Here is a 16,372-nt window from a genome sequence, read left to right as displayed (position 1 = left end):
AATGCTTTCTTTTTACTGTTAATTGCCTGTCTTACTTCTTTGTTTAGCCACATTGGGTTTTTCCTATTTCTAGTCCTTTTATTCCCACAAGGTATAAACCGCTTACACTGCCTATTTAGGATGTTCTTAAACATTTCCCATTTATTATCTGTATTCTCATTTCTGAGGATATTGTCCCAGTCTACCAGATTAAGGGCATCTCTAAGCTGTTCAAACTTTGCCTTCCTAAAGTTCAATGTTTTTGTGACTCCCTGACAAGTCCCCCTAGTGAAAGACAGGTGAAACTGCACAATATTGTGGTCGCTATTTCCTAAATGCCCAACCACCTGCAGATTTGTTATTCTGTCAGGTCTATTAGATAGTATTAGGTCTAAAAGTGCTGCTCCTCTGGTTGGATTCTGCACCAATTGTGAAAGATAATTTTTCTTGGTTATTAGCAGAAACCTGTGGCCCTATAGAAGCAACTGAAATCTCCCAAATAATCAAAGAGGCCAAAAAACGCTCTGCCCCGGGTCCAGATGGCTTTTCCTTCTCATACTACTCTCATTTTCTCACTATCCTCTCTCCTTTTCTCATTCGTTTATTTAACTACTGGCGCTCTATGGGTACTATTGAGAGAGAGGGTCTGGAGGCTTGTATTTCGACACTTCCTAAACCTGGGAAACCTATGACCTCTCCTGGCAATTTTCGTCCCATCGCCCTTCTAAATTGCGATGTAAAAATATATGCTAAGGTCTGGGCCAATAGGTTATTGTCGGTGCTCCCATCCTTGGTTCACTCAGACCAGGTTGGGTTTGTCCCGGGTAGGCAAACTAGAGATGGTACGAGACGCTTGATCGACCTGCTGGATGTGGTGGAGAGGCGGAGCCTCCCCAGTGTGTTCCTATCTCTCGACGCGGAAAAGGCATTCGATCGGGTGCACTGGGGCTATATAGCATCTACTTTGCACAAATTTGGTCTTACTGGCCAGATTTTTTCAGCTATTATGGCTTTGTATTCCAATCTTGGTGCCCCTAATATCCACCTTTACCACAAAGCTGCTCTCCTAGACCCCCTTAAGATTTGGTGGGAGGGGAACTCCTCCCTCCAGTGGTTCCATATTGAGTCGTGCTTTGCCCCTAGGGGTTCCCTCAAACTTTTGCTGGAGATCTGTTTGCTCCAGCCGCCCAGTCGGAGCTCCCCTCTTAAAACAATTTGCTCCGCCACTAAGGTTTGGACAGGTCTCTGCCCTACTTACCTCCCTTTTATATTTGACCATGTCTCTATTCAAGCATTAGAATACGCAATAGATGGTTTGTCTCTCTCTGCCTGGGGGGACTGCGGAATACACCGAGTGAATGATCTCTATAATGAGTCGGGCCTAAGATCATTTGCGGACCTCACTGCTCGCTATAACTTGCCTCCTAGGGCTTTTTTTCAGTATTTCCAAATTCGTAGCCTCCTTAAACATTGTAACTCCTTCGGTGTGGCCGTGTCCCCCCTGGGTATGGAGACCCCAATCCACAGATTTTTCAGACCAAACACGTGGATTGATCATGGCATTTCCATCATTTATAAATCCCTCCTCTCCCATGATTTCTCTGAGAGACTCCCATTTATGTCCACTTGGGAGGGTGCCCTTGCATTCGAGGCTTCCCCGGAGGATTGGAGCATGGCTATGCTGCATCCTTCCAAATTCTCTTCGTGTCTTGGTCACCTCGAACAAAGCAAAAAAATTCAGCTCCTATGGTACTTCACTCCTGTTAAATTAGCTAAATTTTATCCCTCCTCTTCCCCATTATGCTGGAAAAATTGTGGTGTTTCTGGTTCGCTGGCTCATGTATGGTGGAGTTGCCCTAGTGTGCAAATATTTTGGCGTCAGGTTGAAGCGATTCTTTCAGAGGTGACCCATCTTCCTATCAACCTAACTGGCCCTCTAGCAGTATTGGGTATATCTCTCTTGGACTTCCCATCTTCCCTTCAACCCATTATTTCTAATATTCTTGTGGCGGCCCGACAATGTATTGCAAAGCACTGGAAATCTTCTAATATTCCCTCCAGACCTGAATTGATATCCAAAATTAATCTGCACTTTAGTTATGAGTCGATTACTGCGGACTGTCTTGCAAAAAAGAACAAGGTCCTTACGTGGTGGGACCCTTGGGTCTCCTCACCCTTTATTTCCTCGCCTGACCACCATCCCCCTTCTTCTGCCAGCTGACTCAATTGTTTGATATCATAGCTATGTATGCACCCATGTATTGTAATTTTTTTTTGTTTCATTCTTGATCGTGGATATTTACATTTATGTCTGCCTCTTCCCCTCCCCCTTCCTCCCCCCTTTTTCCTTTCCTTGTTGCATTTTAATTGTACTCTGTTTTCTCAATAAAAATTGAATGGTTAAAAAAACAAAAAAAACAAAATGGTGTCACTTGTGGGGGGTTTCAATGTTTAGGCACATCAGTGGCTCTCCAAACGCAACATGGCGTCCCATCTAAATTCCAGTCAATTTTGCTTTGAAAAGTAAAATGGCGCTCCTTTCCTTACGAGCTCTGCCATGCGCCCAAACAGTGGTTTACCCCCACATATGGGGTATCTGCATACTCAGGACAAATTGTACAACAACTTTTGGGGTCCATTTTCTCCTGTTATCCTTGGTAAAATAAAACAAATTGGAGCTGAAATAAATTTTGTGTGAAAAAAAAGTTAAACGTTCATTTTTATTTAAAGATTCCAAAAATTCCTGTGAAACACCTGAAGGGTTAATAAACTTCTTGAATGTGGTTTTGAGCACCTTGAGGGGTGTAGTTTTTAGAATGGTGTCACACTTGGGTATTTTCTATCATATAGACCCCTCAAAATGACTTCAAATGAGATGTGGTCCCTAAAAAAAAATGGTGTTGTAAAAATGAGAAATTTCTGGTCAACTTTTAACAGTTACAACTCCCTAACAAAAAAAAATGTTGGTTCCAAAATTGTGCTGATGTAAAGTAGACATGGTGGGAAATGTTACTTATTAAGTATTTTGTGTGACATATCTCTGTGATTTAAGGGCATAAAAATTCAAAGTTGGAAAATTGCGAAATTTTCTAAATTTTCACCAAATTTCCGTTTTTTTCACAAATAAACGCAAGTTATATCGAATAAATTTTACCACTATCATGAAGTACAATATCTCATGAGAAAACAATGTCAGAATCGCCAAGATCCGTTGAAGCATTCCAGAGTTATAACCTCATAAAGGGACAGTGGTCAGAATTGTAAAAATTGGCCCGGTCATTAACGCGCAAACCACCCTCGGGGCTTAAGGGGTTAAAACTTAATCTCCGAACACTAACAAATACTCGGAGGTCACCCGAGTGCGCTCGGGAAAACCCGAGCAACGAGTATATTCGCTCATCACTAGATCCCTTCAGTGATGAACATTTTAAGTTTGTAAACCCTTTAACCAATGGAAAAAAAATTAACTGTGGCTTGTCTCCTCGTTTGTTATTGTGGACTTGTTCTTGGGGATACGATCCTTTATTTTCATAGTTGTCTCTCCAATATACCCGAGTCCAGAGGAACACCATCAAATATAGTAAAATTGGCAAATACAGTATAATGCCCCTATATACTGAATCTCTTGCCCGTATGTGGTTGTCTGTACATTGTTATACTTCGGGGCAGTAGAGGAAAAGTATCAGGATACTGGCATCCATTCTTGGTGGTCTTGCGTGATCTCGGACCAATGTCTGCCCGTACTAATGTATTCTACAATTTTTCATTTTCTTGAAGGACATGATAACAGGTATGGAGAACATGCCTGGATGCTCGTTGTGTAAGATATGCCAATGTTTGTTGATGATGTGACTTATTTGCTAACTGTTACGTGTATGCGGTAACTCATGGGACTCTATTAGACCCTTAGTCTTGTTTGTTATGTGGTTATAGGAGGATCTGCCCAAGGGTATCACCGGCTTGGTTCAGATGTTGATTGAGAACGTTTCTGGGTTCCCTCTACATATGCACTTCTCCGTCATTTCATTCAATCTAATATTGCATGTCCATTCTTTAGACACCATCCTCCTTACTCTCGTATATTGGGATTTAATCAGCCCTGGTGGGTGGCAGCTATCGAACCATATGAGGCGATTATTTGAAAGGTTTGCAATAGAGGTTAAATGTTTGCAGGATCAAATGACATTTGTAATTCTGAATCAACATCTGAGCCAAGCCTGTGATACACTTGGACAGATCGTCCTTCAACCACATGACAAACATGACCAAGGGTCTAACAAAATCCCATGTGGCACTATATACACATCTAGCAAAATAAGACACATTGTCAACAAACATTCTCATATCCTACAGGCACATTGCCCAAACCTACTCCCGATTCTTACAGGAGGAGGAAAAACTTGAGGCATACATTAATATGGGCAGACAACGTTGGTCCTAGCTCATAGATGATACAGACCAAGATCACCCGGCCTGAACCACAATCCTGGTACGTTTCTTTACCTCAATTATTGTGTTACAATGTACAAAGGGGTCCCACATTCACACACCCATGTACGGGCCAGAGACCCCAATGCTGAGCCGCTGCTGCCATATGTGTCCCTATTACTGCACCTGCTGTGTTGCACAAAAATTGTGCTCTTATTACTGCCCCACATAGTAATTCCCCTTACATAGTAACAATGCCTCCTTTGTGCCCTCTAGATGGCAAAATTGCCACATAGAAAATATTAATGCCCTGTGCAAATGCCCTAGATTACAGTATCCACATTTTTTACTAAAATGTAATAATGACCCATGTACACCTTTGACAGTCACAGTACTCTGAGTACCCCCATGTACAGCTCCCCTATACACAGTGTAATGCCCCCATGTACAGCTCCCCTATACACAGTGTAATGCCCCCATGTACAGCTCCCCTATACACAGTGTGATGCCACTACACCTCTGCTATACACACTAAGATGGTCCCACAGGTCCCATATTTACAGTATGATGGGCCCACAGCTCCCCAAAACACTGCATAATGGTCCACTCACTGTGGCCCCCACCCACACTGTATAATGGCTCCTACACTGTATAATAGCCCCCACAGTAACCTCTACACTGTTTAATGGTCCCCACAGTAGCCCCCACACTGTATAATGGCCCCACAGTAGCCCCCACACTTTAAGGTCCCCCACGCTGTATGAAGGCCACCACAATAGTCCCCAAATTGTATCATGTCCCTAAAATGATCTCCCATACTGTAAAGTGGCCCCTAGTATAGTCCCCAGTTTATGACAGCCTCCCAGAGTGGCTCCCATAATGTTTAAAGGCCCCCATACTGTGTGATGGCTCCCACAGTATCCCTGAAATATATAACGTCCCCTGCATTAGCTCCCAGTTGTATAATGGTCCCTGGATTAGCTCTCATACTGTATAAGGGCACCAATATTAGCTCACACACTATATAATGGCCCCTGCATTAGCTCCCATGCTGTATAATGGCCCCTGCATTAGCTCCCATGCTGTATAATGGCTCCCACTTTAGCTTCCATACTGTATAATGGCCCCTGTATGAGCTCCCATACTGTATAATGGCCCTGCATTAGCTCCCACACTGTATAATGGCCCTGCATTAACTCCCACACTATATAATGGCCCTCGCATTAGCTCCCACACTGTATAATGGCCCCCGCATTAGCTACCATGTTGTATAATGGCCCCCAGATTAGCTCCCCCACTGTATAATGGCCCCCGCATTAGCTCCCATACTGTATAATGGCCTTACTTTAGCTCCCATTTTGTATATTGGCCCCTGCATTAGCTCCAACACTGTATAATGGCCCCCACATTAGCAGCCATGTTGTATAATGGCCCCGAGATTAGCACCCACACAGTATAATGGCCCTTTCATTAGCTCTCACACTGTATAATGGCCGCCGCATTAGCTCCCACGCTGTATAATGGCCCTTGCACTAGCTCCCACACTGTATAATGGCCCTGCATTAGCTCCCACGCTGTATAATGGCCCCCAGATTAGATCCCACGCTGTTTAATGGCCCTTGCATTAGCTCCAACACTGTAAAATGACCCCTGCATTAGTTCCCATACTGTATAATGATTCCTGCATTAGTTCCCATACTGTATAATGGCCCGCATTAGCTTGCATGCTGTATAAAGGTGCATATATTAGCTCCCATGCTGTATAATGGTCCCTGCATTAGCTCCCACTCTGTACATTGGCACCTGCATTAGCTACCACATTGTTTAATGGCCCCCAGATTAACTCTCACACTGTATAATAACCCTGCATTAGCTCCCATGCTATATAATGGCCCCATGCATTAGCTCCTACATTGTATAATGGCTACCGGATTAGCTCCCATCTATATATATGATCGTCTAAGGGGTACTTCCGCCTGTCTGTCTGTTTGTCTGTCTGTAACGGAAATCCCACGTCGCTGATTGGTGGCGGACGGCAGGCCGTGACCAAACAGCGACAGGCACAGTCCGGCTGCGAATTGGCCCCTCCCTACTTCCATCCAGTCAGTGCCCCCTCCATACTCCCCTTCAGTCAGCACTCACACAGGGTTAATGGCTGCGTTACACCGCATTATGCCGTGGTGTAACGCACTCCGTTAACGCTGCTATGAACCCTGTGTGACCAACTTTTTACTATTGATGCTGCCTATGCAGCATCAATAGTAAAAAGATCTAATGTTAAAAATAATAAAAAAAATAAAAAAATCATTATATTCGCACCTTCTGGCGCCTTTCCCGCTCCTCGCGACGCTCCGGTCCGCAGAATTCATTGTGGTCTCGTGAGATGATGTCGTAGTAGTCTCGTGAGACTGCTACGTCATCATCTCGTGAGACCGCTATGCATTCTTGGGACCGGAGAGTCGCGAGGAGCATCGCTAAACGCCTGGCCTGGATCCAGGGGCCGCCGGAAGGTGAGTATATAACTATCTTTTATTTTAATTCTTTTTTTTAACAGGGATATGGTGCTCACATTGCTATATACTACGTGGGCTGTGTTAGATACTACGTGGGCTGTGTTATATACTGCATGGGCTGTGTTATTTAATGCGTGGGCACTGTTATATACTACGTGGGCTGTGTTAGATACTACATGGGCTGTATTATATACTGCATGGGCTGTGTTAAATACTGCGTGGGCACTGTTATATACTACCTGGGCTGTGTTAGATACTACATAGGCTGTGTTATATACTGCATGGGCTGTGTTATATACTGCATGGGCTGTGTTATATACTACGTGGGCTGTGTTAGATACTAGATGGGCTGTATTATATACTGCATGGGTTGTGTTAATTACTGCGTGGGCACTGTTATATACTACCTGGGCTGTGTTAGACACTACATAGGCTGTGTTATATACTGCATGGGCTGTGTTATATACTGCGTCTCTGCTATATACTACGTGGGCTGTGCTATATACTACGTGGCTGTGCAATATGTTACATGGCTGGGCAATATAATACGTGGCTGTGTTATATACTGCGTGAGCTGTGCTATATACTATGTGGGCTGTGCTATACACTAAGTGGGCTGTGTTATATACTACATGGCTGTGTTGTATACTATGTGGTCTGTGCTATATACTACGTAGCTGTACAATATACGTGGCTGGGCAATATACTACGTGGCTGTGTTATATACTATGTGGGCTGTGTTATATACTACGTGGCCTGTGTTATATACTACAAGGGCTGTGTTATATACTGCGTGGGCTGTGTTATACACTGCGTGGGCTGTGCTATATGCTATGTGGCCTGTGCTATATACTATGTGGGCTGTGCTATATGCTATGTGGGCTGTGCTATATACTACGTGGCTGTGTTATATACTACGTGGGCTGTGCTATAAACTACGTGGATGTGCAATATAATACCTGGCTGTGCTATATATTATGTGGCTGTGCTATATACTACATGGCTGTGCTATATACTATGTGGGCTGTGTTATATGCTACATGGGCTGTTATATACTACATGGCTGTGTTATATGCTACGTGGCTGTCCTATATGCTATGTGGCCTGTGCTATATGCTACGTGGCAGTGCTATATGCTACGTGGGCTGTGTTATATGCTACGTGGCTGTGCTATATTTATCTGCTGTATCTGTGCATCATGAATCATAGTGTGTGTTAAAGAGGAGACTCTTTTGCCCGGGGCCCTCAAAAACCTGGAGCCGGCCCTGGCTTCACTGATTGGTCACGGCCAGCCAGCCGCGAACAATCAGCGACAGGCGCAGTCCGGCCGCGAATTGGCTCTTGCATTATTCTGAAAACTTCATAAATAAACTACATACATATTCTAGAATACCCGATGTGTTAGAATCAGGCCACCATCTAGTACTGTATAAAGACCCTAGTATTAGCTCCCCCATTTTAGCTCCCATGCTGTAAGAAGGTCCCCTCCCTCACAGTAGCCCCCATACTTTATGGTAGCCCCACAGCAGAGGTGTATCTGGGGGCAGCCGGGGCATGTGCCCTGGGCGCAGATGGCAGGGGGCGAAGTCGGGCCTCCTAATGCAGCGGTCCATAGTGTCTCCCCCGGGAGGTTAATTCTGCCGCACCCAGACCGGAGCTGACAGCCAGCTCAAAGAAGCTGCAGCACACCGGCTCCCAGTGATCAATTGTACTCACATCTTACAGACGCGAGTACAATTGAAGCTCTGACCGCCGGGTCAGAGCGATGTCAGAAGCGTGATGAGGTCATGTGATCACGCTGCTGAAGTCACTTGTCGGTGCTGCAGAGGCGCACATTGGTGGTAAGTGCTCCAGTGGAGCTGAAGACACTGAAGATTAAGTGACTGGTGGGGAGATTTGGTGTGGGGATGGGGGTATTTAATGTGTGTGGGGAGATTTGGTGTGGAGATGGGAGTGTTTAATGTGTGTGAGGATGGGGGTATTTAATGTGTGTGGGGAGATCAGCAGCAGATCACATCTTGGCACAGAGCATCGTCTCCGTCCGTTGTGTCTCCGATGATGAGTACGAAGTGTCAGACTCAGGAGGACGTAATAAATATCAGGAACGGGGGACTATGAGGACTAGCGAGTCTGACGCTGGCACCAGATGGCATTGTATCACCAGCCAAGGAGAATGGGCTGCCAATCATCTCAGCGGGAATACTATTACCGCCCCCATAGACAGCTTAATAACTCTACAGCCGACTAATGGAAGTCTGCCTACGGCACGCTGCCGTCTGCTGTGATATGTGGGGTTTCAATAGAAGATATCTGTAACAGTCTTTTCTTAGATTCCAGAAGAATTATGACTCAGAGGAAGGGAGACAAATGAACTTACATGGATTTATCCAGACTCCATACCTGCAGCTACTTTATGTAGGATCAATCCTACATTATCCCTCTGAAATAATATATATATATATATATATACATATATATATATATATATATATATTCTCCCTCTCCAATCTCTAAACTCGGAGATGGAATACAGGACCCCTGAGGTGCTCCATGTACTACCCTAAAAATATGACCCTATTGTGCTCATACTCTTTCTATATAATGGTACCATACAGTGCACAATAATAACGCCGTACTCCTACTAACAGTGCCACATGCTGCAAACACTATTAAATAATTTGTCCCTTTGCGGAGGCACTGAGCCTGGGAAGAGTAAGTAATACAATTTTTTTTTATGCGCCTATGAAGAAAATTGAAAACCCCTTTAAGGACCCAAAATGACCCTTTATGGCCCAGTAAACCCTTTCCTGACATGGACAATTTGCATTTTTTTTTTTAACTTCCATTCTTTATTTTTCTATCCATATAGACATATGAGGGCTTGTTTTGTTTTTGTGGGATGAGTTGTACTTTTGATTGACACTATTCATTTCACCACATAGTGTACTGGAAAACAGGAAAAAAAATACCAAGTGTGGTGAAATTGTTAAAATAGTACAATTCTGACACTGCTTTTTGGGAATTGTTTTTTTTTACTATGAACATGGTGTCTTAAAACTTACCTGGCAATATGAGACTCCTCTTCAGTACGGTTGCTGTGATACAAAACTTGTTCAGTATTTAAAAAAAAAAATATTTTAGTGGTGAAAATTTTTTTGGGAGATTATGTTGTCATTTTACAGGACCTTTAACATTTTCATTTTTCGGTCGTTGGAGCTAGGTGATAGCTTCTTTTCTTGCGGGGTGAGTGGACGTTTTTACTGACACCATTATGGCAGGGCTGGTGAACTTTTTTCTGCAAAGGGCTGTTTGGACATTTTGACCATCCTTCCGTGGCCGAACAAAATTATCAAGCTGACAATTACCCTGCTATATTTGGTCACAGCCTCCAGGCTGTGTAAGGGCTATTTGAGCAAGAAGGAGAGTGATGGGGTGCTACGGCAGATGACCTGGCCTCCACAGTCTCCAGACCTGAATCTAATGTGCCGCTAATTATAGACCTGTCTCTAATCTTCCCTTCATCTCTAAACTCCTCGAACGCCTGGTCCACTCCCGTCTTACCCGCTATCTCTCAGATAACTCTCTTCTCGACCCTCTTCAATCTGGCTTCCGCTCTTTACACTCTACTGAAACTGCCCTCATTAAAGTCTCTAATGACCTACTAACAGCTAAATCTAATGGTCACTACTCCATGCTAATTCTCTTGGATCTCTCTGCAGCATTTGACACTGTGGATCATCAGCTCCTCCTCACTATGCTCCGCTCCATCGGCCTCAAGGACACCGTTCTCTCCTGGTTCTCCTCCTATCTCTCTGACCGATCCTTCACTGTATGTTTTGCTGGTTCCTCCTCCTCTCACCTTCCCCTTACTGTTGGGGTTCCTCAAGGATCAGTCCTAGGCCCCCTACTCTTCTCGTTGTATACTGCCCCTATTGGACAAACAATCAGTAGATTTGGTTTCCAGTACCATCTCTATGCTGACGACACCCAATTATACACTTCTGCTCCCGATATCACACCGACCTTTTTAGAAAACACCAGTGATTGTCTTACCGCTGTCTCTAACATCATGTCCTCCCTCTATCTGAAACTAAACCTGTCAAAAACTGAACTCCTCGTGTTCTCTCCCTCTACTAACCTACCTTTGCCTGACATTGCCATCTCCGTGTGTGGTTCCACCATTACTCCAAAGCAACATGCCCGCTGCCTTGGGGTCATCCTTGATTCTGACCTTTCATTCACCCCCTACATCCGATCACTGGCTCGCTCTTCTTACCTGCATCTCAAAAACATTTCTAGAATTCGCCCTTTTCTTAATTTCGACTCTGCAAAAACTCTGACTGTTTCACTTATTCATTCTCGTCTGGACTATTGTAACTCTCTACTAATCGGTCTCCCTCTTGCAAAACTCTCCCCGCTCCAATCGGTCCTGAATGCTGCAGCCAGGATCATATTCCTCACCAACCGTTACACCGATGCCTCTACCCTGTGCCAGTCATTACACTGGCTACCCATCCACTCCAGAATCCAGTGCAAAACTATTACCCTCATCCACAAAGCACTCCATGGCTCAGCACCACCCTACATCTCCTCCCTGGTATCAGTCTACCACCCTACCCGTGCCCTCCGCTCCGCTAATGACCTCAGGTTAGCATCCTCAATAATCAGAACCTCCCACTCCCGTCTCCAAGACTTTACACGTGCTGCGCCGATTCTTTGGAATGCACTACCTAGGTTAATACGATTAATCCCCAATCCCCACAGTTTTAAGCGTGCCCTAAAAACTCATTTGTTCAGACTGGCCTACCGCCTCAATGCATTAACCTAATGATCCCTGTGTGGCCTATTTATAATAAAAAAAGAAAAAAAAAAAAAGGTTCCTCGCATCATGTTCTCATACACTTTATGCAGTATTAGCCCTCTGTGTCTGTACTGCTACATACTTAGGCAGGTAACTGGTTCATGCAGCTTTACATGAACACCTGAGCCTTACACTATAGCTGGTCCGAATAACTAAAGCAATTGTTACCATCCACCTCTCGTGTCTCCCCTTTTCCCCATAGTTTGTAAGCTTGCGAGCAGGGCCCTCACTCCTCCTGGTATCTGTTTTGAACTGTATTTCTGTTATGCTGTAATGTCTATTGTCTGTACAAGTCCCCTCTATAATTTGTAAAGCGCTGCGGAATATGTTGGCGCTATATAAATAAAATTATTATTATTATTATTATTATTATTATTAATGTGATTGTTTGAGATCATGTTACTTTGAACAACTGCTTTTGCAGATTTGCGTCGGTTGGGATCGCAGTCAACTTTGTGATGATAAGTTTTGTAAAGAACTCACAGCAGTAAGTTATTAAGAACGCAGATGTATATTACACTGCAGGTCTCCTCACGTGGAAAGTAAGCACTGCTCACTTTACTTTTAGAGAACTCAAGCAATGGAAGATCTGTAGTATATACAAAACATAGGAGACATCGAGATTGTGGCATATATCACATAGGAGACACTGGGGCTGAAACATATACATCACATAGGAGATGCTGATGCTGCAGCATATATCACATAGGAGATGCTGGGGCAGGAGTGTATACATCACATAGGAGACACTGGGGATGCAGCACATGCTTCACAAATAAGACACTAGGGCAAGAGTATATACATCACATAGGAGATGCTGGGGCTGCAGCATATGCGTCACATAGAAGATACTGGGGCAGAAGCATATACAGTACAGACCAAAAGTTTGGACACACCTTTTCATTTAAAGATTTTTCTGTATTTTCATGACTATGAAAATTGTACATTCACACTGAAGGCATCAAAACTATGAATTAACACATGTGGAATTATATACTTAACAAAAAAGTGTGAAACAACTGAAATTATGTCTTATATTCTAGGTTCTTCAAAGTAGCCAACTTTTGCTTTGATGACTGCTTTGCACACTCTAGGCATTCTCTTGATAAGCTTCAAGCAGTAGTCACCGGGAATGGTTTTCACTTCACAGGTGTGCCCTGACAGGTTTAATAAGTGGGATTTCTTGCCTTATAAATGGGGTTGGGACCATCAGTTGTGTTGTGCAGAAGTCTGGTGGATACACAGCTGATAGTCCTACTGAATAGACTGTTATAATTTGTATTATGGCAAAAAAAAGCAGCTAAGTAAAGAAAAATGAGTTGCCACCATTACTTTAAGAAATGAAGGTCAGTCAGTCCGAAAAATTGGGAAAACTTTGAAAGTGTCCCCAAGTGCAGTGGCAAAAACCATCAAGCGCTACAAAGAAACTGGCTCACATGAGGACCGCCCCAGGAAAGGAAGACCAAGAGTCACCTCTGCTTCTGAGGATAAGTTTATCCGAGTCACCAGCCTCAGAAATCGCTGGTTAACAGCAGCTCAGATTAGAGACCAGGTCAATGCCACACAGAGTTCTAGCAGCAGACACATCTCTACAACAACTGTTAAGAGGATACTTTGTGCAGCAGGTCTTCATGGTAAAATACCTGCTAGTAAACCACTACTAAAGATAGGCAACAAGGAAACAACTGATATAGCCAACTAGCATGGTAACAATAATTATTTCAGAAATCTGTACCACTAGTCAAAAAGGACCTAAAGACCTATCATCAAAATACATAATAGCAACATGGAAACAGATGATACACAGTCAAACAGAATATCATACAAAAATATAAGCTTTATTAATATTTGTTTTAAAACAAATGCATGGAAGGTGATATAGACAAAGGCGCCACAGCGGAAAGCGCTGCAAAAGTAAGCAGGGGGTGCGTGCACTGGAATATCAGTCCACAAAAATACCATAATCAGGTGCTCATGACATATGAGGGCATAATCCCCCCAAAAAAATAAACACAATGTATAAAGTAACCTAAAAAATAAACAGAACAAACTAAATATAACTATATGTGGAATAATCCATTTGGAGTTGGAAATCAAACTGCTGGCAGTAATCAGAAAACATCACCAAAGACCTTGGTCAAAAGAACACCAATAGATTAACAGTGTACTATGTAGAAATCCACATTAGGCATAAGACCGTCGGTCTACAATGTAAGAAATGAATGAACCACCGCAGAATAGTACCCACCGCAAGAGGACTGGGAACGCTCCTCCGCCCAAACGCGCGTTTCGGTAGTAAACCTTCGTCAGGGGGCATACATAATGAGTGAACACCGGGCTTAAGAAGGAAAGACCCCGGAAGTAGAAACTGCCGTAACCCGGAAATAGTGAGGCCGCGTCATGGCAACCACAACACATGCACACACCGAGAGAAGCAGGAGGACGCCAAACAACACAGGGGCCCCATGTGATCAAAAGCGCCCAACCGCTACCAAGGACGTGCGCAGGGATGTCACACACCTGCACAACGAGAGGGCGCATATACAGAGTGAGTAACGCGTATAAATAAACAGCCACATCAATAATAGTGTAGCCAAATATAACCAATCAGACCATAAGAGGTTCATATATAAGTATATTGCTCACTTAACACATATACAGACAGGCAACAAGCAGGAGAGACTTGTTTGGGCTAAAGAACACAAGGAATGGACATTAGACCAGTGGAAATCTGTGCTTTGGTCTGATGAGTCCAAATTTGAGATCTTTGGTTCCAACCACCGTGTTTTTGTGCGACGCAGAAAAGGTGAACGGATGGACTCTACATGCCTGGTTCCCACTGTGAAGCATGGAGGAGGTGTGATGGTGTGGGGGTGCTTTGCTGGTGACACTGTTGGGGATTTTTTCAAAATTGAAGGCATACTGAACCAGCATGGCTACCACAGCATTTTGCAGCAGCATGCTATTCCATCCGATTTGCGTTTAGTTGGACCATCATTTATTTTTCAACAGGACAATGACCCCAAACAAACCTCCAGGCTGTGTAAGGGCTATTTGACCAAGAAGGAGAGTGATGGGGTGCCACACCAGATGATCTGGCCTCCACAGTCACCAGATCTGAACCCAATCGTAATGGTTTGGGGTGAGCTGGACCGCAGAGTAAAGGCAAAAGGGCCAACAAGTGCTAAGCATCTCTGGGAACTCCTTTAAGATTGTTGGAAGATCATTTCCGGTGACTACCTCTTGAAGCTCATCAAGAGAATGCCAAGAGTGTGCAAAGCAGTCATCAAAGGAAAAGGTGGCTACTTTGAAGAACTTAGAATATAAGACATAATTTCAGTTGTTTCACACTTTTTTGTTAAGTATATAATTCCACATGTGTTAATTCATAGTTTTGATGCTTTCAGTGTGAATGTACAATTTTCATAGTCATGAAAATACAGAAAATACTTTAAATGAGAAGGTGTGTCCAAACTTTTGGTCTGTACTGTACATCACAGAAGAGACGCTGGGGCAGGAGTATATACATCACAAAGGATATGCTGGGGCTGCAACATATGCCTCACATAGAAGACACTGGGTCAGGAGTATATACATCATATAGGACTTGCTGCGGCTGCAGCATATGCATTACATAAGAGATGCTGTGGCTGGAACATATACATCACATAGGAGACTCTGGGTCTAGAACATATATACTGCATCACAGGAGACACTGGGGCTGGAGCATATACTTCAAAGGAGACATTGGTTTGGAGGCTGAAGCACATCTCAGGAGACATTAGGACTGAAGGCTGGAGCACATCTCAGGAGACATTAGGGCTGAAGGCTGGGGCACATCACAGGAGACATGTGGCTAGGGGAAACAGTATTTACATCACATAGGAGACACTTGTGCTGGAGCATACATCTGCCTTAGGCTACTTTCACACTAGCGTTTTTTTCAATACGTCGCAATGCGTCGTTTAGGGGAACAAAACGCATCCTGCAAAGTTGTCTGCAGGATGCGCTTTTGCCCCATAGACTAACATTAGCGATGCATTGCAACGCATTGACACACGTCGCAACTCTCGTGCGACGGTTGCGCCGTGTTGTGGTGGACCGCCGAGAGCAAAAAACGTTACATGTAACATTTTTTGCTGAAGACGGTCCGCTTTTTCCGACCGCGCATGCGCGGCCGGAACTCCGCCCCCACCTCCCCGCACCTCGCAATGGGGCAGCGGATGCGCTGGAAAAATGCATCCGCTGCCCCCATTGTGCGGCGCTTTCGCTGCTTGCGTCGGTGCGCCACAACGTCGCATAGCGACGTGCAGTGCACGACGCAAGTGTGAAAGTAGCCTGAGAGGCTCTAAGGAATGGTACTCGCCCTTACCACTTTAAGAACTGACTCGGTTCTCATTGCAAAATGTGGATGCTATATATGTATATATTATAATTGCTGTTATGATCCTGTTTGCTGTTATGCTACCAGATTTACTATGCCATTTTGTGTGCTGCTTACTATATATACTACTTTATTATAGAGAAAGTGCAGTATCTCAGTTGGGACACTGGATGGAGCATAATAGTGTACATAGTTAACCATAGGAGG

Source organism: Ranitomeya imitator, chromosome 1 (genome assembly GCF_032444005.1).
Source record: "Ranitomeya imitator isolate aRanImi1 chromosome 1, aRanImi1.pri, whole genome shotgun sequence".
Taxonomy (NCBI): domain Eukaryota; kingdom Metazoa; phylum Chordata; class Amphibia; order Anura; family Dendrobatidae; genus Ranitomeya; species Ranitomeya imitator.
Note: the sequence above shows the minus strand (reverse complement) of the source record.